A 27372-nucleotide genomic window follows, 5' to 3' on the forward strand; every position below is an offset into this window, starting at 1 on the left:
AACCCACAAGGAACACTTAAACATATAATTGAAAAAAATAAAATATACTTATTGTTGTTAATATTAATATTATAAAGAAAAAGTATATTAATGTGTGAAATACTAATGTTCGCGAAGACTGAAATATTTGAAAGAAAAAGAATAGTAATAAATCCGAAAAGCAAAAAAAAAAAAAAGGATTTTAATTGGTTTATGAATTCTTGCCGCAAGAACAATCCAATTTGTAAAACAAACTCCTGAAGTGAAAATCGAAGGAATCCAAGAAGTTTGGGGCCGTGAATGATCGAAGCATGAGAAATAAGCTTAATGAGATGTACTTCTGCAACTGCATAACGAATTTAAAAAATTATTACAACAAAGTTATGGAGATTGGCCGCCGCTTTTATATACACGGATGCAGGGAATTGATGTCATAAACTATTTTGCATACATTTGTTCCTCACCTTACACCTTTAGGCAGTTGGCGGAGCAGGAATGCAGATTATACATCCTCTGCAGGCAGCCAGTAAAGCAATCATCATCATCTGGTTACATCACCAGCAGGGAAACAAATTATAGTTTTTTTATTTGAATTTTTTTTTATTTTACTCGGATGTATCATAAAATACGTTAAGAAAAAAAAAAAAAAAAAACTAATAATGCCTGGCTAAACGGTATACCCTACTGCTGAAGCGGGGTATGGGTGGGTGTGCGTGCGAGTGAGGGTAAGGCGACAGGAAATACGGACTAACGGACTAGGAACGGACCAACGAACAGCAGACAGTACAGGCAACTCTTTTTTTTACTTTACTGTATTGCGATTTATTTTTTCTTATTTTTTGTTGTCATACGGCACGGCAAATCGTAAAATTTCGTTACGCTCTACCGCGAAGGAGTTATACCGTTGACAATTTTCAGAACCAGTTTTGCCGATTTATAGTCAGGCTGGGCAAAGGGACAATAATCCGGTCGCAAGAAATCGAAGTGTATCGAAGTGTTTCAAGAACAAGATATATGAAAAAAAAACATTTTTAAATATGAAAGTATTCATATAAAAATTACTGTTTGTGTATATTATATTTATTGTACAATATTTAAGACGCATTAAGTGAATAGTACCCAAAAAGGAACTGTGGCGGAATTTATGCAATAGCAGTCGGGAATATGAAAAAATTCGCTTCCAAAAAATTTGAATGGCTTGGGTCGTTCTATGAAAGATGTGAAGTGGTGGAGAAAGACATATATTTTCATGTTCTCTTTATTTTGATTATTTATTTATTTATTTTGTTCTGTAGATGTATACTGATAAAAAATACGGCACAAAGGACAAATCAGTCCGCAACAAAATGTTGAAAGCCGAAACCAGAGGTAGGTCTTGTGAAGAAGTCTGCTTCAGCCATATAGAGGAACAAATTGCGAAGGCGGCCGGATTGGAGGTGGTGGTGAAAGACCCATTAACCGTTAAAACATTCAGGTTAGAAGCCGATCAGTCAACCGTTTTTTCTATAAGCAAAACAGGTGATACACAGGAACTGATACGGGGACGAATGAAAGAATCAAGCATGTCAGGAAAGTGTCAAAAAGAAATTTTCAGATCCGAAGAGTGTTCCAAAACTACAACACTGGAACAAATTATCACCATAGAGTGAGGTTGTTGGAAATATCAGAAGAAAAACATAAAACGGATAGGAGAAAACATCAAATGGACATAAGGAGGGAGACACAACATAGCTACAGAAGTTATAAACATCAAGCTGGCTATTAAGAAAAAAGAGCTTGATAGTTTAAATAAACAATGATATCATCAGCTTACCAACTTTGCTTTGATTGATTTTTGATTTATTCACCAAGGTTTTTAAAATTGTTGTTGACGTTCCTGACGTAAATTTACTGTGGATTTTTTTCCGTAGTATCCCAATAACATGTGGAGGACTTTAAATTTGACCCAAATGTTGTGTGAAGCAGCACATATGTTCAGAAACTTTGCAATTTTCTCAAGACAATAACGATTTCTCTTTCCATTGTCTAAAATTTTCCTCCTTCGCTTTAAAATCCCTGTTGTTCATTCTTCAATTGAACAAGCTTTGCAGCGCACATCATTAAATGCTGATTCGATTGACCCATTAGTGACATGTCTTTAAGGTGCAAGACATCACAATGGATATTTGGCTTTACCTGCACGATAATGTTATGTTTGTAATATGTTATTGAAATAATGTGTATAAATTGATTAACTAATAGCCAATTATTCCGGAATGTGTTACTTACAAATTTCCTTTTCAAAAATTCACTTTCAGAAGAATGTTCCCAAATAAAAGAATCATGAACCGCAGCATCATATTTCGCACTGATGGCAATGTTTCGGCACATGTGATCACAATTATAGAAAAGAATAAAACTTATTTATGCGTGAATTATGCCTTGATATATCAATTGAATATTTACCAGCACCACGTTCTGACTATGAAAGCATTTCCGATTGTAAAACATATGATTTTAATGAGTAAAATTAAATTTTTTCACCAGTTTTTTTTTTTTTTTGTATATTTCATATTTCTCTATATTTACTTTTCTTCATACTCGCTACTTTGCGAATGAGAAACCAAATTTGTTACGAAAGAAAAGAACTATGAAATCATTTCCGATTGTAATACATATGCTCATTTTCATTTGGTCCTTGTATGCCAATGTGAATACTATCGTATATCCTATCACTATTGAAATATTGAAAAAGTTCCTTACATTCCAAGCAGTTGCTTTTGAACTTTATAAAACTTTCACATATTTGTTTTTTCAAATTGGTTAAGCACCCTACCAGAAATTTTACAAACACTGGTCTTGGATACCCCAACTAGGTAATCATTCCCAACCACATGCAAAACATTAACCTTCCAAATGCAACAAAGTATCAAATAACGTCAACACAGAGCAAATAGCAATCTTCTTAAAATTTACTCTACGACGCCATCCTTACTCAATCGAAAGAATCGGTTACACATAAAAGAGTATATTTTTTTTTATGGGGAATATTTTAAATGGAAATCTTATACTGTCGCATAGGCAAGGGAAGAGGGTTACTTATATATCTCAACACTTCTTTGGATGCTCACACGACTTTCCTCCGCAGTTGCTTCTTTACTTCTGGACAGCGATAGGAATAATGTAAAGGAATCTATTCGTTTTGCTGCGTGAAACTAAGTTATTAATTGGTATAATTGTTTAAATTTATTTTTTATTAAAAAACTCGTCTTTATATTTTATAGAGTAAAATTGAATTTTTTCACCAGTTTCTTTTTTGCATATTTCATATTTTGCTATATTTACTTTTCTTCATACTCGCTACGTTGCGAATGAGAAACCGAATTCGTTACGAAAGAAAACTAGTACCATCAACCCAGTGCGATCATATCGTTTTGGTCTTTCGTATCATACGATAGCTCGATAACGAGAACCGCAAACGGGCTCCTGTCTCTTATTATAATTCGTCTGCTTAGACAAAGTTTTCAATACCTAAAAGAAAAAGGAAGAATTGAAAAGGAGAAAAAGTTCAGAGTCCGTCCGTATAAAATCAGGAAGGGTTTTGGTTTATACAGTTGGTTACCATGCTCAATAATCCATTGGCAGACTTAGACATAGAAGCATAGCCAGACAAATATAGATTTCCTTTGAAAGGAAACGGATAATTAGTCGGTACAGATTTGAAAACGTAGTGAAGAGTGTTGGTAGTGAATCTTCGATGAGTAGTCAGAAGATTAAGACAAACATACTAAAAATCGGCAAAATTAAAAACTTAAAGTTAAGGACAATACATGCTAGAGATATGCATTTCTATAAAACTTAAATTAGGACATACATTACAAGAGCATATTTTAAATTGGTGCGAAAAAAGCCAAAACACGTGTTAAAAATATTTATAAAGGCCGCGATCATTTTGTAAAGTTAACCTGTGCGTAACACTTCAAAATTAATTATAAAAATTGATGTTTTTTTTTGAAATTTTTGGAAATACCAAATACGAATGTAAAATCATTTATATACTTTTGAAATGTGGGATGCCAGTTAGAATGTAAGTGGACATTTATGGTAATATTAAATAGTTAACAACGCTACGATTGACCAGCATGCATCAGTAACAAGAGCTAACCCACTAGCTAATACCACTAATTGCGGTCTTGCTAATTTTTTTCCTTTATATATATATATACGTATATATTTCGTGCGCATTTCTTTGTACAGGATTGTGTACATACCTTTTTGATTCTCATCAAGAAAGGTATAGTTTAAAATAAAAAAAAATATGATGTGTTGTTAAAAATAAAAACGTAATAGTGCCATGAAGTGTCATAATGGAAGTGTCGTAAGTGGTTGATAAGGAACACGTCAATGACACAACGGACGAATGGATGCATACATGGACTAACGGACATATGATGAAGAAGCAACAGCAAACGGCCGCTGACTTAAAGCAGACATAATATGTGAAAAATTAATAGACGAACGAAGGGGTGCAGCAACGTGAACATACTGCTATATGTATTTATTTATGGCTAATATATCGCACTGCCTGCGGAACCGCTTACGCATTAACTCGAAAAGGAGCCTTATAGTTTCTTGATCCTTATTATATCATTTTACCTCTCCCGTCCTCGGCTGAGATTAAGGTTTCCACCTTCATGTGGCTTTATTCGTTGCGTGTCCCTGCATATCTTCCCCCTTTCTGGGTCTATTAACATGGCCGGTAGTAAGTTGCCTGGCCCAATTTCTATTCCTTAAACATACCCGTATCGGGCAGATTAGTCGAATGTGTTGTGCATCGTCGTTTGTTTTTTCACAGGTGACATGAGTTTCCTGCTCGTAAGTTGAAAAGGCACAAATGACTCGCAAAGTTTCCATGACCGATGAAAAATTGGGTTAGGAATAAATTAATTTCTGCGTACTTCCTTCTAAGCCATTGTTCTACGTTTGGGATGAAGGTGTAGGTTCACCTTCCTTCAGAGTCGTTTTCCCATCGCTACTCCGATTCTAGATTCCATTCACATAACAGTCTTAAGACTACAGACATCGTTGCAATTTCTTTCATCAATAGTTCTTTCCTGTTTGCCCCTATGTGTAAATAATTGCGCCTTCAATAGTAGCTGATTAAGCAACTGTAAATAGACTGTTTGCAAGCAATGAACGGGGTTTCAGTTTTTATCCACACGCACTTCACAGACGGTTAGAATATAGAAATACGCATGTTAAAACTATTATGAGGACAAGCGGACGGATGAAACTTACTTACCGGACGGGCTAGTCTTATGTCCACGCCTACTTATTGTTTCTATCAGCGCATGATTTTATATGCAAGACCGCGAAATTGTGTCCGACGACCCCTAGATCTATGTTCCACTCAAAAAAATATAAAATAAACCAATTAATGCATGTTACGTAAATTAGGCAACATGGAGGTATTAATAGAAAGATAAAAAAGGGTAAATTTCAGTCTTTCTCTTCTTACGTCATTATTAATTACATTAAATAGATAAATTTTTTCTCTCAATATTGAGTAAAAAAAAATAAATAAAAAATATGGTAAGTAAAATTCACATTAACTTGCAATGTAGCCTTAATAAATACCACAGAAGACTATTAAGAATCAAAACGTATTTTCGATTATATTATAATGTTCTGCCTGCCTCTATTATTATTTACGTTGTCTTTGTTGCTGTTATGATTGTTGCACAGATTTATTTCAAGAGAAGCTCGTTTATTTTATTTATGTAATTAATTTTCTATGTAAATAATATTTAAATTTGAATGGTCATTTAGCTTCTATTTAACACTTTTTGACATTCTGTATTTTTAGGCTGTTGATGTTTCGTTAGAATAAATCAACTTTTTCTATTGCAATTAGTAATACCGTACACACGCATATCTTATATGATTTGGTCATTGTAAATATGCTTTACTTTTGTCTTTTGACTTTGAAACATTAATTAGTTTATTTAATTAATTAATTAATTTTTAATTATTTAATTTAAAAGTTTGCCATACGACACGCATAACTTTTAGTGGTGTTTCATATTATTGAGTACACACAGTTGTCACTTTTGGGTATGCATTTTAGGATGTTTTAATTTAACAATTTCGCAATCCTTCACAAAAATATTTAAGGGAATTTTGTATGCAATTAAACAATGTATAAAATTCTAATTATTCAACAGGACAATGTCTATATACAACGCAACTTTGGGCCGTACACACTGATGAGGTAGCAAGGAAAACATTATAATGTTTTTTTTTTCTTTAGAATTAATAACAATCAGTTTTGAGGTCTAGTCCATCATGATTTATACATTTGTAAATTTATGTATAATGAGAATGTATTACAAAAATTAGAGATACATACGGTACCCCAATAACGTCTACATACAATACAAACTTGAGGTTTCTCTTATGAAAAACTGCGTTTTTGGGTTGAGAGTCAAAAAAATATATTTCTCAAGACGTAAAGACATATTAAATAACACAAAAATTTTTTTTAACTTGAGGTAAAGTTGTAAGTCCAAAAAATATGCTTTAATTCTATAAGAAACACAAAGAGGTCAACCTAGAGCATCTCTAGACGATTTGAAAAAGAACGTCTTTAGTTAATGGTACTTAGTCTTTTTTACTTGTCCCACGATCTTTAATTTTTTTGAATAGATAAAATACTTACCAGTGAATGAATTCCTCCTTAGGAAAGAAAGCTTCTTACGTTGTTGTAAAACTTAATTCATAAAATTTAACGAAAACGAAAATTACAACAAAACATCTAACAAAATTACTAAGTCAGTTTGAAACTGATACGAATAGGATTCCAACGAAAAGGAAGAAAGTAGTTTAACATCGTCAACGTATATTAAGATACGGCTGAATTTATTCGCTTAAGCGTGTGCATTGAAGAGAAAGAGATTTTACGTGTCAACTTTACCATTCGTGCAATGCGCAAATTTGGTTTAGCGAGAATCATTTGCGTCTTATGTGTAGTCAAAATAATGTTAACAATTATGGTTAAGCGGCAGGCTTGAAGGACACCATACGTCACGGGGACTTCATCCGACGTGATGAAGTTAAATAGAATCATGAATGGTCCGTTATGAAGATAATAGTTTAGCTATTTTAATGAGTCCAAAGAGAAACCAGAGGCCTGTAGTACGAGGATCAATGATTTATAGTTAACTAAGCCAAACGCTTTACTAGCTTGAATGTATATAGGACCTGTGTGAGCACCACAAAAAAAAAATCTTGCAAACATGACAAGTAAGTTTACTTAGAGTTCTAAGAGATTCGTGACAGTAGATAATCCGTTCCGAAAGCCATGCTGCAATGGCGAAACATATATTTTGATAGCGAAAGATAATCGACGGGTAACAATTCGTTTAAACAATTTAAGTAAGACACTAAACTTGGCAATGTCTCTCGACGAGACGTCTGTTTCCAAATTTGCGGAGTGCAATAAGGAAGGTACTCCTCCAACACAAGTGAAAAATACCTGATTTTAAAGACTGAGTGAAAATCTTTCAGATAACACCATATAGCAGCACATCGCGTTCAGGCGCACAACTATATTTTAGAGACCTCAAACCTTGTAATACGTTATTCTCTGAAATGATAAAGTTGGGAATCAAAATCGAGTTTGTGATTTGGTATGTGTAATCATAAGGCGAATGGGAATCAGAAGTTAAAAAATTTCCTCAAAAGTATTCAACAAAGAAATTCGTGGTTTCAAAATCACCAGATAATTCGGAGCTGCTGAAAGAGATATGGGAAGGATATATGTAGCTAATTCTTTGAACTTAACAAACTTATAATGTTCAGCATTAATAAGAAGTGGGCATTTTATCAATTGAAGGAATCTGCAATAACTTTGTTGGTTGAGGTAATGAACTGTATGCTTTGCGGTAGAGTAAATGAAACAGTTATAGGCAAAGCGGCTTTTTACATATTTTTAGAAAAGTTTGTTTTTCCTATTTTTACAGCATTTAATTACTTTGTTTAACCATGGCGGACAATTTCTTCGAAGAACTGTTCGGCTGATCGGAGCGGATGCAGACATAGGTAGGTTTAATACATTATAACACGATGATAGCATCAATATTTCTAGCGAATTAAACGGGTCATTTTGTCTGCAAAGAAAGTACATACAAATTTTTGGATGAAAGGAAGCCTCAAGGAAACTAAAAGGTGCACGGTGATTTATAAGAGTCTGCCATTACAATTCAATTTTGGTTTAAAAAAGCCATTACGGGACATTTCTTTTTTATCTCATCCATACGATCTATTGATGGCTTTAGTTTTAGCTCAAGAAGTTGAGTCAAATGACATCCTTGCAACTATTTTTATATATAGAAATGAAAGCAGAAAAAAGTTTGCGGAATCGATTAGACGAAAACAGGCAAATCTGCCAAATAAATAGGGTAATCAAGAACCAAATCGACAAAAAAACAGTTTTTACGCTAAAAGCCAAGAGCAATACAGCTTTCAAAATAATATGCATCACCAAACCGAATTTATGGACATTGATCCCTGAATTTCTCGTTCAGAAACAATTTTAGAGACGAGGTACAGCCGATAGATATAATGGACAGAAAATTCAAGAAATTAACGTCATTTTTTAGAAAAATTCTTCCCAAAACTATCAGAAAAGAAACCATATCATAACAGGGTGGAAGCAAAATAACGAAATGTAGAGAACGAAACTGTCGAACATAGTGAACATGTTAATTGTTTAAGAAGAAAATCTCTATTGCCGTCACTAATTTAACTGTAGTACGGATAAATATTAGGCTTTTAATCGATACAGGAGCTTCAAAAAAACTTCACTAAACCATTTTGCGAAATAAAATGGATAATGACATGAATTACAATGAATTACAATGAATTACATTTTGAAGGAAATGAGAGAGAACTTTTTCCTACAGTGTTTGCTTAAAGACATACCGTCATTACCTTAAAGATCATCAATCGCCAGTCACCGTCTGTTTAGTTTGGCTGCCTCACATCGAAATGTTAATACAAAGACAAAGCAATGAGAAGTCTTCTATTTTATAATCTAAAGGCTGACGCACTTTCGAGGCGATATATCCATATGATGGAGAACGTAAATTCTTCCGACGTGTCAACAGTTAACAGTGGAGAATCATTAACTTACACGATAGAAACTACTGGCAAACCGTTAAGCTGTCTCGGAAATGGTTCTTGAGGAGTGTCTTATATTTCCTTTCAGCAGCACTCTCAATGCTTTTGGGAAAAAATTTAACTAGTCAACATAGAAGGTCTCATATAAGAAAATCCAAGGTATAGTAAACACTAATCTGGTAAATGCAATTCACTGGGAGCTACCAATCTTTGTATACATTCAACAGAAATTGATCGAGCTTTTCTTGGCGACAATTTTTCGACACATTAAGAAATGTGCATTTAGGGCGGCGCAGACGAACGCAAAAATAATTAATCGTTGTCTTCCTTCCCTAGTTCGCGTTTCATTACAAGCATGATGATTCATTGAACTTCTATAACGTTCCAAATTGAACTTTCTCAAATAAATATTATGTTTTCCATAAAATCAATGTTTCAATGCTAAAATCACATCTTTCACATATTATGCTTGATTTCTCAGTTGGAAGTGTTGATAGCTTACTGTCGTCGTTCTATAACATATTGAATCAAGCTATTTCTGCATACGTTCCGATCAAGCAGTTCCGTTCTAGAAGCAGGTGTCCTCCGTGGTTTAATGAGACAACTAAATGTTACAAGAATAGGAAAAACCAGCTTCTCGAAAAATTTTCGTAAAGTAGCTCTGCTCTTGACTATTTTGCTTACTCGGCAAGGCACAGATTTAACTCCCTCAACCACCAATATTAAATTAAATCCTCTCTGTTTGCTAATCCTAAATACATTTTTAAGTTCATTAATTCCAAAAGAAAAATCTCCATTAATCCCTCGCATGCTTCTTTCAATGGCTCTGAGCCCTCGTATGATATTGAAACCTCAATTCTCTATGCGGAATACTTCCAACAAAACTTTTCAGCTGCTAATTTCGATTTATCAGCAAACTATCCATATCCGATTACTAATTTGGTTTCAATTCCTAACTTAGTTATTTCTGAAAATGACGCTTTTGAAGGGTTGAGCTCTCTAAAATATAATTGTGCGCTGGACCTGATGGAATTCCATCATGTGTACTTATATCGTGTGCTGGAAAACTATGCGGTAATATCTCAAAGATTTTTAACAAGTCCTTGAATTTAAATGCTTTCCCTTTGTGCTGGAAGACTTGTTTCTTTAATCCTATTCACAAAAATAGAAGTTGACAACTTGTACAGAAATACACAGGCATTGCCAAGTTGAGTGTTTTGCCTAAAACGTTCGAGCCAATTATGACTCAGCATATGGCCTTTGCCTAATAGCTTTCGGAAAGGAAGACCAACGGTCACCAATCTGTTTGTGTTTACTTCTCATGTTTTCAAGCTTTTTTCTAGTAGCTGTCGCACTAATCTCATATACACTGCTTTTAGCAGTGTTGATGAGATTGATTTGGTTAACCATGAACTACTTATCTCTAAACTTAAAGCCTCTGGCTTCCTTTTCTATTTAGAAAAGGATAAACTGTTATCTGCATAATAGATCATTCAAGGTTTTGTTTAACTTCATTACCTCCGATGAATTGCCCGTGACGTCTGGCGTACCACTTCATTTAATTTATACTTTAATGATTTGCCCTCGGTGATTAAATCCAGCGAGATCTGAACGTATGCTGATGATGTGAAACTGTTTTCTTTCTTTTCCGTAGAATCGCAAACACATCAGCTTCAAAATGACTCGAATAATTTGGTTACATGGTGCTTTTTGAATCTTCTGAAACTAAATCTAAATAAATGTAAGAATTTTTCTTTCTTAAAAAGGAAGTCATTCATTACTTAGTATTTCATTGATCCGCACAACTTGGAGAACGTTGATTCGTTGATTCGTTCCCAGATTTAGGCGGTCTATTTGACCATAGGTTACGTTTTAACTTGCATATTGAGCTCTCGTTAAGCAAAGTTAGGTCCGCGCTTGGTTTTATAAAGAACTAGTGCAAAGAGCTTGATGATCCTTACATTACGAAAAGGCTTTACATGTGTTTGGAAAGATCTATACTCGAGTATGCCTCCGTTGTGTGGTCCTTTTCATATCGGTGCTATATAGATTCAATTGAATTCGTTCAAAAGCAATTCTTGCTGTTTACCCTTAGGAATGTGGGTTGGAACCCGTTCACCTCTCTTCCACCCAATGAAAATAGTTTGCTTCTATTATCCTTATTGTCATTTGGGAAACGTAGATTTGTTCTTGGGGTTTCTTTCTTAATCAAAGCAATAAATGGTACCATTGACTTGGTGAGATAAGCTTTAATCTCGCTATCCGCTTCTCTAGGCACTTTATCTTGATTAAGCTTAGTTAATGTAAATACAATTAAGGGCTGTTTTAACCGTTCAGAGTTGTTTTTAGAAACCTAAATGATGTCCGTCAGTTATTCTCATTTTGGGGCTCTTTAAAGTTTATTAAAGCAACTTTGCTTAATATGCGCGATTTACCAATGTCGTGCTTAAAGTAACATTTCAATCTTTATATCTCATTTTTTATTTAAAATAATATTGTGTTGTTATCGTGTTGGTTGCCAAGCTTGTGCATGTTTGCAATGGTTTAGAGGTTCACTTGCAACCTGGACTTGTTCTTGTTGCGGGTGTGCTTCTGGGCTAGCTGTGTTACTTTGTTATTATTCTTCTTCTTTTTGTTCTTCCTTTTTATTGTATACTAGTTTTAAAACAATTAGTATAAGATTTTCTATTAAGATGCACTGAATTCGACTTCAATTTTCTTTAGTTGAATGTATAAATGGGTAAAATAAATAAATCCTGCTGGACAATTACTTATCGCAAAAAACGGAGCTGAAAGCAGTAGCAGCTGTAATTTGTAAAACCTGTTTTAGTGCAAAGTACCAAAGACATCCGGAACTTCATGTAGTAGGAGAAACTATGGTTCCGCTGTATGCTGGTGAAATTCTGCATATAGATGCCTACTTTATAGACCACATGTATAGATAAGTTTTCAATATTTGATGTAGTATAATCAGTACAGTCGCAAACCATTACAGATGAAAAAGTAGCAATTCGTCACCTGATGAATTATTTCCCAAAACCAACGTTATTTTTTGTAGCAATAAAAAATCTTTTAATTCAGAAACCATTACATTCGCATTACACAATCAATTCAATGTTCAGACAATAAATGCTCTGCACTTACCCAATATTTTTAACGGACAAGTCGAGCCAAGTCATGGGACTATTAAAGAAACAGCAAGGTGTTTAAAATTAAAAAAAAAAAAAGAAAAAAAATTGATGAAATGATTGACTTGATACTTGAGGAAACCATCGAGTATAACAAACCCATTCATTCTGTGACGAACGGAAGGCCTATTGATACAATATCTGAATTCATCTGAATTTCGGTTGAAAATAAATGATGTGAAAATAAATTACAAATGCACACGTCAAACAACGGGTATATTTTATAAAAACAGGAAGAGCAGAGTTTTGCGGTAGGAGAAAAAGTCTTTGTCAAAAACGACAAAAGTCTGTATAATAAATTGAACTATATGAGGAAGCAATAATGGAAGCAAATATGGTAGCAACCGCGCTCATTAAAAAGAGGGTGGGCTATAAGGACAATTTAAGATTATTTGCTTCTCTCAGATTAAAACATTTCTGAGCTAGGGTCTGCACTTAAAAAAAAGTAAGTAAGAAAATAAAATTCGGTCGAGACCGAATCTCCTTTATCCATCACCATGGGGTAAACACCTCAAAAAAGGACAAAAAACTTAAAAAAAAACCAAATTCTCATACTCTGTAATATGGAATGGACGCAATTGATTTCTTCTATTTTCAATATAAGAGTTTTTGTCGTATACGCTTGTGGGTGATGTAGGCGTGTTCTTTGAAAAGTTTAGATCCAAATCCATTTGAAAATTTGGCGAATTGTTTATAACGCCCAGATGGAAGTATCAGAGACCCCACGAACTACATATATTCTCGATCAACACCAAATTCTAAGTCGATTTAAGCATGTCCCTCCGTCCGTCTGTAAAATGTCTGTTGTAAACATTCTGCTGGCCACAAAAATAAAGCTATCGACTTCAAATTAGGCACAAACAATGGAAGTGTTTGCACGCGATATTAACAGCACGTTGGTAATGAAAATACGCCAAATCGCTCGAAGGACACAGCACCACGTAAACTGACAACAACTCTGCGTTCTTCACCGCCTACATGTCAATACGAGAAAATTTTTTACTTTGAAAATAGAAAACATCAGCTAGGCCTATTATAGAACATGATAATTTTGTCCTTCTACTTCATTTGTATCTTTTAGAAGAACGGTGATGGGTATAGAAGATTCGGTCCCCATCAAATTTAATTTTTTTCCTTGTTTTTTTTTTTAAGTTTATTGGTCATAATTAAATTGCAAAATTTTATATCCTCAGTAACTATCGCAAGCAAGGATACATAAATACTAACGTATCGGAATTATTTGAAATATCTACATTTTAATTAGTGTTAATTATTTTCTACTCTAGCTAAGTACCTTATCTTAGATTACATTCTCCAAAACAGTAGTTTAGTGAAGCCATTAAGTTTAACTTTCCGAAAGATATTCAGGAACTACCGCATCACCATAGCGCAAGCAAAATTATTGAAAGCACAACTTGTGTTCAGCAAGTAATCTCTAGGATGGTAACGCGTTTTAACACGTAACATATATATATATTTATATATATGTGAAGATGAACGAAAATCGAAGGGGAAACCTGACGCCCCACCTTTTTCGCTTTTTCCATAACCAATGTGGCGCATGTCAATCATTCGTATATCGAGTGAGTATTCAGAGTTTATGTTATGTTCTAAAATGTGCAAAACAAACGAAAACGAGTGTTATTACCCGCTTTTGTCTCTTTTGTGACATGCTACACCGTAATCTCACTTAAGAATATATGGATAAAAAATGTGAGCGGAACAACTTCAAATCTGCATCATAAATTTCCTAAGGAAGACCGAGGTACAGTTAACATATTAACGGAAGTTGTCACCGAGGAAGTTTGCCACTAGTATTGTGATTGTAGTAAGAACCCGAAAACAGCATTATTTAGCATTGCCATCTCTGTCAGCTGGTACGTTTTCAAAAGTAAAAGAGGGAAAAAAAAAGAAAGTTGTAAAGTTGACAGAATTAAAGTTTACTCACAAACGAGAAACACATTTTGATTAAAACAAAATGAATTCCAATTAATATCTTTACTGTAAATAAACTAAAAAATAAAACGACAATCACTAAGACTTTATAATTCACAAAGCGCGTCCTTATCACACGCTGTTATAAGACCAACACTTAATATATACTGTCAACATGTATAAACCGTGACTTTTATATACAATACGAAAACTAAATATATCAAAAATTGATTTATTATTGATTAGCTAAATTCGAAAGTACTGTTGTTTTCTATTTCGACTGACAAACAGAGTCAATCTGGCCTATTTTATCACAGGCATGCCACGGGCAGTTCCTGAAGTTGTAATTTTTGGCATTATCACTTTTTCAATTACAGTGTTTGCATGGATTATGTTCGTTCTTTGGTTTGTTGTTTTGTGGTTTTTCTCCTTATTCCTCGGATATTCACTGTGGCTTATTTTAATAATGCATTTAGCACAGTTCACAACATTAGTAATATTAGATGAAATATTTGTTTCGGTTGTCAATGCTTTTTCAAATGCATCATGAAAGGTAAATGTATCGTCCTCTCCACACATCTTTTCAAGTAAACTTATTGCAAAACTGTTTCTGGAAAATGCAAACGCTCACCAAATTCGCAAGATAATACTAACTTTTTTACGCTGGCAAACAATTCAACCCCTATTTCGCCATCACTTTTTGTGATATTACGTTAGTTTCTTCTTTCACGATAAATAATTGTAGGTGGTGATAGTGATTGCTTAGAGTTTCATGTAGTGTTTGATTAGGGATCGCATAAACTGTGTAGTGTGGAATAACCAACACTTTTAACGGCTTTAACAGCTAAGGGTTTCTTGACATTATCTTTTTGACAATTCATTTCACAGAAATGAACTTCCAAATTTTTCAATCTTCTTTTATTGGAAAGAAATCCACTAATGCAGTTGGACTATACAAATTAATAGTTGTGCACTTTCTTATGTTTTGTAGCCATTTAGATTAACTTTTAATATCTTTATGCTTAATTCACACGAAGATTATGTCAAGTTAATTCAGCAGTTTTCTTTCTTATTTTTTCGCAATTGTCATATCAAAAGTTTAGTAATTTAATATGAAGGCATTGACAGATATACATAGCTGACATATTATTCGAATTGTAAAACGCAACGTTTGAGTTAAACTCTTCACGTCTACATTTTTCAGCTGTGGGCTAGCCAAGAAGTACGCGGTAAAAAATGTTAAAGATGTTTTACCGGTAGCATATACGTCTTTTATACTCTTCGCAAAGCTAGTTTTCTATCTTTTGCGCAAATCTACGTTGGAAGCTTTGTTATCGTAAGGTTTAAACTATTAAGGAAACACATATTCAGCAATAACAATATCATACAGTTGGCACTAAAAACAAGTGAAAGGTAATCCAGTGTTAGTTGTTAATAATTAAGTACAATAGAGTTTTAAGTTGCTACACTTAATTTAATGTTTTTTGTATGTTTTAGTTTAATTCAACATGTTTATAGCGTAATTCCATATATGTGTTTGTTTGGATTATAGTAATTATGGCTCAGCCATATAAAATAAATTAATAAAAACACCTAACTCTTAATTCATACAGATGAAATTTAGACGTAACAAACTTTCAGATGAATTAAGATATGATAAGGAACCACACATTTAGCACTTGTAATTAAAGTCTAACTTTTTGCAGCGAATTTTAAGAATAAAGGCTTAAATTGTAAGTGTGGTTTTATTGTAGAAAAAGCAAATTAACATGAATTCTTTACATACGTATTTAGAAATAGTACATATTTTCTTCATTTTAATCATTATAAATGCGAAGAGATATCACGTATATATGTACATAGCGAAGGAAATCCAAATCTCTAATACGGGAACTCAAATTACGAAAGAGTTTTTGGAAGACTTTATGCGAAAACTTATGATAAGTGGTGGAGTCACCTTGTTGGCATATCCAAGTAAATTATTCTTAGCACATAGAGTTAATAGAGATTTGTTGGCCGTTAAAGATAACAGTGAGAAACCGTCGATAACTATCCAATTATTTTCAGTACAGTGCATAGAAAACTTTCCTGTTTTGAGTGCTTGGGAATTCAGAGAAAATTTAACGATATGATTGATTTGATGATATGGTTTTGAAACTCCGTTGTTTTCCAATAAATGCACCTTAAGGTCAGCAAAAATAAACCAGGAAATCCAGGACGTTGGAAGATTAACTGCAATAGCGGAATGAAATGGTAATTGTGAATTTCAAAGAGTTCATAAGCAGATACGCTGCTTATAAATAGATGGTATTTTTACAAGCGATAGCGTAGATCGAACAGAAAGTGGTGTTCTAATTGACGTTTCAGTAATTTTTCTACTTGATTGAACTTTTGACTCTGTCGCGTGTTGAATTAGTTACCAAAGGGGTGAAATTGGGAAAAAAAGTGCGTTCATTATGTGATCGTATACTGCTCCAAATGCTTTTGTTGCTATTTATGTTAAACATTCTGCTCTAATTCGGGACGTCGTTACACCGTCAAAATTTTACGTATATGATAATAGTGGTGGGAGACTTTAATTCTCTTCATGTCACTCGGTGTCCTAGTGAAATTTTTGGCTATTTGCTCCCTATTAGTGCATTCTTTGCTATAATCAAATTCCAAATCGTATTGGTAAAGTCCTTCAACTATGTTTTGCAAATTTGTTGAGCGCGTTGTCCATCTTTTAGCTTATCTGAAGATATGTATCAACCATCACTAAGTGCATCTTTTTAATGCTTGCATGATAATTCTAGAAATAATTTGGGCCGAGTATATGATACCAACAGTCAATGCGGTCTTGCTGTTAGTCCAAATTATTCTAATACAGGCTGTGCTTCCTAAACAGCTGGAAGGTACCACTGGACCTGATGTCGTTAGTGGGAATGTAGATACCATAGTATATTCGTTGTATAACTCCCTATTCTCAGCTATTTAAGTAGCAGTGACGGTCGCCCAACCGTCTTAATGAAGCGTTTGTCCACCGTGGTTTACTGAGATTCTTAAATACCATAAAAATAAGAGGACTAAATTTTACAAATGATATTTGAAGAGTGGCGCTGCATACGATTTTGTTAAATATCTAAATCTAACATTCAAAGAACTGAATGAACATCTCGAAGCAAAACTTAATATAATAGTCAACAAGACAAAGAGTGGTAAATGTTGCAGGCGATTGAAAGAAACAGCAACGAATTGAAAAACTTGTCTTGAGGATAGAAAATGAAGCAACGTCTGAATAGTCATCTAAGCTATGACTTGAATAATATGAGACTTATGAACATCGAAGTAAGCGTATACAAGAATCCAGAGTAAGAAAGACAGTCAACAAGAAGAAACATCACAGTACTAACTGATAATAGCGAAACGATTATCAGAAAAGCATCATCCGTCATAAGAGTTCTCTATTTTGTAGCCGCAGATGATTCAGAAAACGCAAAAACAGGTATGCCGGATAAACACATCATTTTTAGCAGAAGAAATAGCGACGCATATAGATCAGCGAGGGATGTACCTAGCAGTTACTTGCAATTTTCAGAAGCAAATGAGTGATAGCAATCATCCAAAACTTTTCATAGCCTTTTCACCTTGAATGAACTTCCCGTGACATCGGGCGTCCCCCAAGGCAGCCACTTAGATGGCGATGTTAGACTATTTCCTTGCTTCCCCTTGGAATCGCAATCGTATCAGCTTCAAATTGACTTAAATAATTTCGTTAAATGGTGATCGTTAAATTTTATGAAATTAAATGTAAAGTAGTGCAAAAAGCTTTCTTTCTTAAAAAGAAAGTCACTCAATACTGTTTATTTCATTAACTCGCATAAGTTGGAAAACGTTGACTCGTTCATCGATTTGGGAGTTCTATTCGACGAAAGATTACATTTTAGTTTGCACATTGAACTCTTTTTAAGCAAAGCTAGGCCCATGCTTGGTTACATTAATAGGTAAAGCATCCTTACATCACAGAAAGGCTATAACTGGGCTGAGTTGGACCAAAAATGCCTCTACTGTGTGGTATCCTTCCTATAGGTGCCATGTAGATTCGGTTAAATCCGTTCAAAAGTAATTCTTGTTGTTTCCCTTTAGGAATTTAGTTGGGACCCGCCTGTCTCTCTTCTTTTATGAGAATAGGTTGCTCCTATTATCCTTACCGTCACTTGATAACCGTACATTTAGTCTTGTGTTTCCTTCTTAAGTCAGTTAATAAATGGCACTAACGTTTCGTCCACATTACTTAGTGAAATAGGCTTTAATTTCACCAACCATCTCTTTTCTTTTATTAAGCTGAGTCAATGTAAATATATTTACGAGCTGTTTAATCGGTTCAGAGTTGGCTGCAGAAACTTAAATAATGTCTATCGCTTAATCTCAATATCGAATTCTTTAAAGTCTATCAAACAACTTTGCTTAATATGCACGGTTTGCCTATGTCGTATTTAAACTAACTTGCAATCTTGGCATCTCATTATGATTCGAAAAGTAACTGATGTTCTTTACTCTGTCCTTTGCCAAGCTTTGCATGTTTTAAATGTCTTAGAGGTTCACTTGCAACTTGGATCTGTACCGGGTCTGGATCTGTGGGTGTTTCTCTGTGCTAGTTGTGTGTGTGATTTTATTTTTTGTTTTTGCATTTTTTTTTTTACTTCTCCTTTTATACTTTATACTACTTGACTTTAATAATAATTAGTATAAAATGTACTTGTAAGACTCAATTGAATTCGATTGTCATTTTATCTTAGTTGAGTTTCATTTGTAAGTAAATAAATAAATAAATAATTTAAAGCACTGGCAGCTATCCCCGTTCCGTGTTTTTGTTGCTTTATATAATACTTAAATGTCGGTATTAGATTGTAAAACAAATACCCTCGCAGTGCTTTTCCAAGGATCCGAATGTCTGCGAACGCCTAAATCTGTGATCGAATCGACGTCCTCCAACTTATGCAAATCTATGAAATACTGAGTAATGAATGACTTTCTTCTTGAGAATGAAAGCTTCTTACTCAGATTTAGTTTCAGAAGATTCACAGACCACCATGCAACAAAATTATCCAAGTCACCTTGAAGCTGATGTGATTGCGATTCAACAGAGAAGGATGAAAACAGTTTCACATCATCCGCATACATTAAGATCTGGCTAGAATTAACCACCGATGGAAGATCGTTAACGTATAAACTAAATCAAATGGGACCTAAGTGACTTCCTTGAGATACGCCTGAAGGAACTGTTGTGCAGATAAAAGCTTATCCATTTCACTAAATAGAAAGGGAAGCCGGAGGCTTGGAGTTTAAAGATATGTAAGTTACGGTTAACCATATCAAACGCTTTGCTTAAATCAGTGTATATCACATCTGTGCGAAAGCCATTAGAAAAAGCCTTGAAAACATGACAAGTAAACTCTAACAAGTTAGTGACTGTAGATCGCCCTTTTCGAAAGCCGTGCTGGTGAGGAGAAATATACCAATTAATGCAAAAGCCAAATACTGAGTCACAATTCGCTCGAACAACTTGGGCAAGACACTCAACTTGGCTATGTCTCTGGAGTTCTCAACAAATTGTCTACTTCCACTCTTGTGGCTAGGAATAAGGAAACTACTCTTCCAACACGAAGGGAAAACAGCTATATTCAAGGACAGGTTAAAAATCTTTGAGATCACACTACATAACTCGACCGCGCAAGATTTAAGTACACATGATGGAATTCCATCAGGTCCTGACGCACAAAAATATTTTAGAGAACTCAACCCTTTAAAAACGTCATCTTCCGAAATTACCAAGTTAGGAATTGAAACAGAGTTAGTTAAAGGATATGGATAGTTTGCTAATAAATCGAAATTAGCAATCGAAAAGTTTCGTCGGAAATACTCAGCAAATAGATTTGAGATTTCAAAATCATCCTAGGAATCAGAGCCATGAAAAGAAACATGAGAGGGATATATGGAAATTTTTCTTTTAGAGTTAACAAATTTAAAAAGTATTTAGGATTAGCAAGCAGAGAGGATTTAATGAACTGAAGGTATCTGCAGTAATAATGGTGGTTGATGGAGTTAAATCTATGCCTCGCCACAGAGTAAGCGAAATAGTCGTGCGCAGAGCCACTTTTCGAATATTTTTTGAATAGCGTGTTTTTTCTATTCTTGTAATATTTAATTGTTTTATTTAACCAGGGGGAACACCTGCTTCGAGGTCGGCGCTGCTTGATCGGAACAGTTGCAGCAATAGCTAGATTTAATGTATTACAGAACGATGACAATAAGCTTTCAATACTTCCGGTTGAGAAATCAAGCGTCAAATGTGAAAGACGATGTTTTAGCAGTACAATATTGATTTTATGAAAATCATAACATTTATTTAAAACAGGTTTAATTTGGCACATTAAGGCAGTTCAACGAACCATCATTGTTATGATGAAAGGAAATGCACATTGATGGATGATAAGGATCCTGAGGTAAACTAAAAGGTAGACAACGATTTACGTTAATCTTAGAAAAATTGGCAAAGCAGTGATCAAGCAGTCTAACATTACAATTGGAGTACGTTTATATTGAAGCAAATTATGATCAAACAATTCATTAAAGACCATAACAGCCCTATCAGACGTCTAAATAGGAATCAAACAGCCACAATTATCACTGTTACACCAAGTGACTTGAGGCAAGTTGAAGTCATTTAATGCAACGACGAAATCGGTGGGTCTAGACCGCTTGGCCACTTTACAATCGAGGGCAGCCTGTTTCTTGTAAATGGAGATATCAGAATTTGGGGGAGTTGCAAATAGCTGTATATTAGGCATTATCGCACGAATGGCGATAAATTCAACGTCAGGAGAAGTGGGAAATTCTATGGAATTAGACGGGACTGACGCAGATATGGCAATTAAAACACCACCACCAATGCGATTCACTCGATTCTGAAGACTTGGAAAGAATTGTGAAAAAGTTCCGACGAATGAAGATCGGGTTTTAGCCAAGTTTCGGTGAAGGCCAAACAGAAAAACTCCGTGCTCACTGAAGTTAGCAAAGTAGAACGAATTTTTTAATAAAGGCCCCTAACATTTTGATAAGTGAGAGATAGTGGGCCTGAAGAAACATTTAGTTTTTTGAAGGCGACAAGACTCTTGCTTTGGTATTACGGGGACGATCTCGAGGGATAAATTCCTTAATCAAGGATCCTACTGGCCACAGCGATTTTTTTAACAACATATCACTGTTTTCACACGGAACTAATATTTTAAAAGAGGAGATTGCCCTTGCATGAGAAGGAGCCATTTTGAAGACGCTAACGCGCTTTAAGTTGACTGATGGGACTTTCGTCGCCAGATAACTTTTTATGTTATCCACCGATGTTTCAGGTGCCAGTCTTGACACAAATATTGCTTTTCTAGGAGGAACTGCCGTCAAGCAAACATCATTAGCTGGAACAGGAGCGTTCACGGTTGGGAGTTTAGAGTTGGGGAGAATATAGATGGGGTTATCGCCCTTGTACCTGCAGCTTGTGCGACTTGCCCAGTCTGGTGACCGGCGTTCACGTTCGAACAGCCAGGGGGAGAGGATGATATATTTTTCTCTTTATTATTTTTAGGCGATGGCGCTTGATTAGAGTGAGTGGCGGCCCTTGGCAGATATACCCTTGCCACTTCAGCGTAGCTTAAAACGGAAGGACTTGCCGGCTTGTTTGTAACTATTTCATTACCAACCGACTCAGCAATATCGGAAACATTACTGTTCATTTTAGAGTTAGAGGGAGCGGTAACTTGTACCAACGATGGGTGCTCAATAAAGCGGCACTCATCAAACCTAGACTTAATTAGCTAAAACTTCTCACAGAAGGAGCCGAGATTTCTACTCAATTCAAAGAAACCATTTCGCGTCACCGTAAAAAGCTTGTAAAAATCAATGTCCCGCTGCCTACAGTCAGGACATGACCTTCTTAAGCCTTAGGAAGGGTCAGCGACTGCGTCAGCAGCACGGCCGAGAATACCGGCCCACTTTGCATGACCAAAGCGCTCGCAGAGCCAACAAGAAACGAATCTATCCGATTCCGGGCCTGTTTTTGCGCGACATGATGTATGTAAGCACTCCATGTCAAGCCAACAAAAAGAAAGAAGTGAATTATTAGGGCAAAAAAGAAAAAAAAATTCAAAAGAATCCACTACCCTAAGTTTATCTACAAATTTAAGAAATTTAATAAAACTTCTCCGTTACGTTGTCACTGTAACAAGAGAGCAAAAGAACAAGAGAAAGCAAAACCAAACTGGAAGCACGAAACAAGAGAGAATACAAATGAAAATAAATTATCTCTTAAAGTTTCTCTTAAGTTAACGTAAGATCTACACTACTGAAGCAACGGTAAACAAGCCAAGAGAAAAGCTATTCACACCGAAGGAAGAAAATAAAAAAATAAAAAAAACTCAAAAGAAAAAACTAGAAGAGACTCGAAAGAGATTTACTATTGCGATCACAAGTGCTAATCGCAAGAACCAAAATGAAAATCACAAAAATTTTAATGTAATTAATGTAATTCTTACACTTTACACGTTCAAATCTTTTATACTTTTACATAAAGCTAGTTTTAAACGCGTATAAAATAAAAACAAAGTTTTAGCAATAAAATTAACAAAAATGTACGATCTCGCGCGCGTCAGTTGCCAAACTGAGAGGAAATATAATAAAGTGTAAACTTAGCATAAGCTATCGATAAAGTGGTAGAGTGCGATAAATCGATAATGCTACAACATAAACATATAATTTACCTAAAATAATATTGATAGCGAACTGATCCTAATATCCTGTTAGCACCTAATTCCCCGCGAAAGACAAATTTGAAAAATTGTTTGGGATCATATCGACGTAATAATTGTAATTGGGAAGCCGAATGCTAGATAGGTGATAGAGGTTGTGAAAGCCTTTAGACCGCTTTTTTATAATATACTGAACGACAGGATCAATTCCAAACGCTCTCCCTATAAGCTATAAATAAAAGCAATACGGAACGGTAATAAGCACTGTAGTAAAAAAAAAAAAAAAAAAAAAAAAAAAAAGTCGTTTGCCAGAGAATAAAGAGAAAAAATTTGAGTTTTCCTGGGGCGAAAAGAAAATTTGGGGAGTTGAGGGATTGTGTTTTTCGAACGAACAGCTATGTGCTCATTGGAAGTGATTATAAAGTCAGTTTTGATTTGTCAGTTTTTGGAGATTTTGAAATTTGGTTTTTCCTTACATTTTTAAGGATAACTATCATTTCATTCATATATATTTTTTTCAAAAGGAAAGAAAAAAAGGATAAATAGCACAAACTTCTTGCTGAAAAAACTACAAAAATTGGAAAATTTATATAGCTATATTGTGAAAACCACTATATTACGAATTTCGACCATAACAACATGCAAGTTATAATTCAAAAGCAGAAAATACACAAATATTCCAATTCTGCCCAGTTGGTCCACTCACATGTTAATAATTGGAATAATTGCGTGGCTCTAAGGATCAAATTTTTTTGCAATCATCCCTCAGGCGTTGAAAATATCCATCCGTCTTCCAGCGGTTACGTATCTCATCGAATCAATAAACGAAAACTTTTTTTTGTTTGTTTTTATTATTAATCAAAAATTTAAAAATTTTTAATCTGATAAAAAAATCATTTAGCTGCGGCGATGCGCATCGACGAAGTTATTCGATTTGGTAATTTTTTTTTCATTTGCTAAATTAAGTTAATCTATATTTTCCTTTTTACGAATAACCTTTTCTATTATAAATCTGACTGTTAAGTGATATTAATTAAAAATAATTTTTATATTCTATAAATTGTAATTGATTTAATTCTTCTTTAAAATAATGGAAAAAAAAACATATATCCTTGAATTGTGAAACTTTTTTTAGCTTTTAAATTAGTTCAATTATATTTAACTTAAATAATTTCGTTTTGTTATTTTTTCTTTTTTTCTTTAAAAGTATTGAATAGCTGGTGAGACTTCCGGAGGGTGGCTGAGGAGTGAGGGAAAGGCAGTATTGATAGGGCATAGTATTGTATTTATCCGGGAAAAAATTTCAAAATTAAAAGTAAGCATGTTTTTTGTAAAATAGTGAAACATCTGTAGCGTAACAAATAAATTATCATGAAACTAATTACATTTTTTTTACTCACACCATCCGACGAGCCAGGCCGGAAAACATGCGATAGGTTCATGATATAAATAAAAATGCTTACATCCTTGCAAAGATTAAATATCAAATACGTTACAAAACACTCCCCCGAAAGACATCGCTCTTTACATTTTTTTTTTCGTTTTAGACTTTTCCATATATCCTACATTCTACCAGTAAAAGTAAGTCAGATTCAAGAAGAAAAAACTTTCAATGTTGTGTGAGAAGTAAAAAAATTTGATGTCATCGGCACACATTAGTACCCCAGAATGTTTAATTATATTTGGAAAATCATTTACGACTAATCATAACGAAAGTACACTTAATGGCTCCCCTGTGTAACCCTGGATTTCACCAATATATGTTCAGATAGAAAAGATATAAGCAAAAATCTTTGCATCCGATCCATAAGACAAAATAGAACCACTTTACCAAGCCACAAGCGAAACCCGTCTGTTCTACCTTAAAAATTAGAATATCACGGCAAACTTAATCGCTTTAACAAATCGAGTCGACTTGTGTTCAGTGTAGTGCGTGTTTTCTATTCGTCTGCGTTTTTTCAATTGTTTCCGTGTTTTCGGTGTTTTTGTGTATTTAACTTCTGTCTTTTCAGTGTTATTGCTAAAACTGGTTAACGCGGATATCGCGTATGTGCTTTTGTTTCGTCTATATATAATAAAAAATAGAAAACAAAAAAACAAAATAAAAAAAATAAAAAATTGAAAACATTTGACACTTTTCTTTAGTAGTTCCCAACCTTCTTGCACAGTTCCCAAACCTTTTCAAGTGAGTGGTTATTTCAAAAATAATAATAAATAGACAACAATAAGGCATAATGGCCCCGGGGCCGCCAGACAAAAACCCGAATAGATTTTATCTATTAAGTGATACATCCCCCCAAAGAAAAAAAAGTAAAAAATCAGATTTTCCGGTGTTGCCGATCAGCGATATAATCCCTATTGATAAAAAATATATTGTTATTTCTTCAACCGATGCTCGAATAACAATTTCCCAAATTAGCCCTTTTGCTATAAAAAAAGCTCTAGATAGCATTACAACATACATCGACTCGATCTCGATTCTACGCGATGGGAATTTACTGGTCCTCGCTGGGAACCCGCGCGCAACCGAAAAACTAATAAAGGCAAATTCTTTAGCTAATCTATGTGCTATTTCAGCTAAACTACATGAGAAACTTAACTCGGTTCGAGGCGTAATTTATGCCCCTTGCTTAAAGCATGTGCCGGAAGATGAAATTGTTCGCGAAATGGGCATTCAAGGAGTGACTGAAGCATATAAATTAACCAAACTGAATGATGACGGAAAAACACGCTCTCCTACAGGAAGGATTATTTTAACTTTTGATCGCTATCGATTACCGCGAACAGTTGATGTGGCGTGGTATAAATGTAAAGTAGAACTATACATCCCAAATCCTATGAGGTGTAAAAATTGCCAACGCCTGGGTCATACGGCAAAAAGATGCACTAATGCTGCATCTTGTGCTAACTGTGGTCATCCTCCACATACTGAAAGCTGTACCCGTAGTTTCTGCATAAATTACAATGATCAACACTCAGCGTTAGACAAACAATGCCCACGTTTTGTACAGATGCGTGAAATATTAAAAATCAAAACAGAAAATTACTGTAGCATGGGCGAAGCGCGACGCACATACCGGGAAAGAAATCCATCTGTAGCCCATGGAATTGGCAAAAGTAATACCTATGCTGCTGTTGCCTCGCAAATCGAGCCTAGTAAGACTTTAACTGCAACTGCTTCCAATGAAAAACCTGTTCCACCATTAACCAAAAATTATATTGCGAAACCAGTTACATCACTTGCCAAAGATAATATTGAAAAAACCAAAGCAACTGCAAATATTGAAAAAATTAAAACAACAACACATTTGCTAAAATCTAATATACCAAATTCTCCAGAATCTCCAGCTCTCAACTTTACTCAACAAATCACAAGTGTTAATGAATCCATTCTTTCATCCCCCAATCAACCTTCAATTTCAAATTATTCACGTGCGCCAACCCGTTGCGTTTCAAATGTACCAAATCACAGATTATTCTGCTGGTAAGAATAAATCATTCACGCAAAATTCCTATAGCGACCTTCTCGACGGAGACGCTGACATGTCAACTTAACCCTCCCTCCACTCTGCTTACATGTCATTACAATTAAATAAAGTTTTTAAAATTCTACAATGGAACATTAAGGGACTTATTAATAATTTTGATGAACTCCGTACACTCATAAGTGATTTTAATCCAACCTTTTTATCGCTTCAAGAAACCCATTGTAGAAGCTCTTTTAATCCTATTCCACCCAAATCATATACTGGATACTTCACGAATGCTGATCAAAATTCATATTCCAAACAAGGAGTAGGTGTTTTTATAAAATCAAGTATACCTCACAAACGCATAAATTTAAGCTCAAATATACAAGCCGTAGCGATACAAATAATGTTAAATATAAAATTTACAGTGCTTTCGCTCTATATTCCACCTTCGCAATCGTTTTCTCAGCAAGAACTCTACAGTTTATTCTCCGTACTTTCCCCCCCATTAATTATATGCGGCGATTTCAACAGCTGGAATACCATCTGGGGCTCAACAGTGAACAACACGCGCGGTACTGTTTTAGAAAAGGCCTTTTTTCAAAGAAACCTTTGGGTTTTAAATGATGGAAAACCAACGCACTTCTCAACTTATCATACTTTTTCACATATTGAGTTAACATGTTGCTCTCCCTCACTTCTTCCTTTGGTTTCCTGATCTATTTCTGATGATCTACATAATAGTGATCACTTTCCAAACATAATCGATCTTAAACTTTTAACGTCCTCTGCTACTCCAGCAAAACAGGCCAAATTCCTCCTAGATAAAGCGGATTGGATCAATTACTCCAAACAGGTGGAGTC

This window comes from Glossina fuscipes, unplaced genomic scaffold (assembly GCF_014805625.2).
Source record: "Glossina fuscipes isolate IAEA_lab_2018 unplaced genomic scaffold, Yale_Gfus_2 61646, whole genome shotgun sequence".
Classification (NCBI taxonomy): domain Eukaryota; kingdom Metazoa; phylum Arthropoda; class Insecta; order Diptera; family Glossinidae; genus Glossina; species Glossina fuscipes.